At 37.8% G+C, this 2,176-nt stretch overlaps 1 pseudogene; it reads right to left on the minus strand.

The window, feature by feature from the left end:
- Nucleotides 1-811: 811 nt before the first annotated feature.
- Nucleotides 812-1,524, minus strand: LOC122805773 (annotated as a pseudogene).
- Nucleotides 1,525-2,176: the final 652 nt, after the last annotated feature.

Below are 2,176 nucleotides of genomic sequence, written 5' to 3' on the forward strand. Positions count from 1 at the left end.
TGAGAATATGTAGGAAGAATCTAACCAAAAACTAATACAAAGACTGAGAAACTGGAAGCTCTTGATTGTGGACACGTACAGTAAGATACAAGCAGTGAAAATGTTTTAGTTTCCATAGTTTTATATTTAGGTCAGGCATATTTCTATCAACCAAAGGAAAGGTTGCAGACAATATTTAATAAATAAAGGAATTTGAGAGGAAAGAGGGCAAAAGTGAAGGGGACAAGTTGAATCTTCTCTAGAATGAAGTGGTTTAAGATTACATAATTTGAAGAGATACTTTAGAGCTATGCAGTACAGGTTCATCTACAAAACACAAGCAGAAGATTATAAATCAAACTGAAATGGGATGATAATGAAACTGAGAGGGAGCTCAGGGAATAAGGAAAGAAAAGGATTTCAGATCCTTAAGGAGAATAACAACTATACAAAATATATTTATAAAGTTGTAGAAAGTACTCCAAGGACAAACTGACATAGGAATGGAGAAAAGAGATTTTACCAATACAGATACCTGCAAGCAGTGGTATAAAAATAGGCATTTTACTAGAGAAAATTAATAAAGGAACCAATGTATCTGGAGGAAATAACTAGAGTGAGATGAGGCCAAGCAGAGGTTTGGACTGCAGGTTAGAGACCACCTTATAATGGCTCTGAAAATTGCTGCTGCTGCTAATGATGGGGAGCTGTCAGATGCTATAGCATGAAGGGTACACTATGCATCATACTGCTGCTGAGTCTGCACCTGTGTCTGTTGAGTGGGTTAGACACCTTGCCACTAGTACTGGGGATACATTTGATTACCTTCTCTCTATCCTGACGTTGTGATTACAGCACACGCTGGTTGCTTAAAGGGATGAACAAGTTGATGGGCTACTGAAGAGGAGGAAGTTGTACTGCCTGGCATGCCAGAACATTTTTTTACTGGAGCAGTAGGAGGACATGTTGCTTGGTTCTCCGTCAACCCAAAGAAGGTCAGAACATTCTTGTTGTTTTGATATGTTTTTTTAATGGATGAAATGCAGACATACTTGCCAAATAAACAAGGGTTGACTGTTTAACTGATGAGTCAGGACCAGCAGTTTTATCTTCTTTTCCATCAACAGCAACATTTTCAGGGATGGTTGCAGAATGACTTGATTCAGCAGGAAACTCTGAACTATCCAGCCGTCAATTCACTTTAAACTACCAACTCCTGATGCATACACTTCCCCTGGTTGGATTCCAGTGGTCTTGGTTCCCCATTAAAAAACAAAGTCAGTTTAAGTATCCTGCTGCACTCTGCACTATATAGCAAAGGAAAGGTCTGAACCATCAAAAATGGTAATCAAATCTCCATCTTCATCCTTATACTTGATGGTAACCTCATCATTGCTCAGAAGTTTGCCTCAGAAATCTCTCTGCTTCACTGGTACTAGCTCATTGCAGGTGATCTCTTCATTGTGAATGAGAATTTTTCTAATGTCTTCTCCCATCTGAGCCTTAATAATCAGCTTCCCACTCCAAGTCCAGCTGTCCATTCATTGTAGCCTCTGCAGTATGCAAACCTAATGCAGCACAGGAATTTACTGAACGACACTCCTCTAGTGCTAAATTCCCCACACTCACTTCCAAGATAGAAGCTTCCAAGAAAACTGTATGTGGCAAACACAAGTGAGCATGCACTGTGACTCTTCACCTGCCCACCTCTCAGATGTACAGGTGGAGTAATGAAGGCTTCTCTACTATGAGTTTTTTAAATACCTTTATGGAATTATCACTTGTGACAGAGGCAAACATACATTTATATAAAAGCAATAAAACCATATTAACCTAAGCAACATTATATAAATTATTCACGGACTGCCTTCTTTTAAACCTCATTCCTGCTACAAACCATTTTTCTGCAGGACTTTTTCCAAGAATTTCCATTTTTTTAAACAATAAACATTTTTATTAAAATATCACTTATGACATAGACAATCATACAATTATATAAATGAAGGCAGACCATATTAACATATTTTTTGTTGCAAACATTATACATCTCTTATAATCTATCCTGTCATTGTCAGTCAAGCATTGCATAGCTCATTCAAATCCTGCCTCTGTTTAAACCTCATTCCTTCTCCAAAACGTTATTCTACATGTATTGTTCCCACAGTACCCATTTTTATGTAATTTGCTCCTACTCATT

The sequence above is a fragment of the Protopterus annectens genome, chromosome 7.part0 (genome assembly GCF_019279795.1).
Source record: "Protopterus annectens isolate FY-2018-M chromosome 7.part0, PAN1.0, whole genome shotgun sequence".
NCBI lineage: Eukaryota > Metazoa > Chordata > Ceratodontiformes > Protopteridae > Protopterus > Protopterus annectens.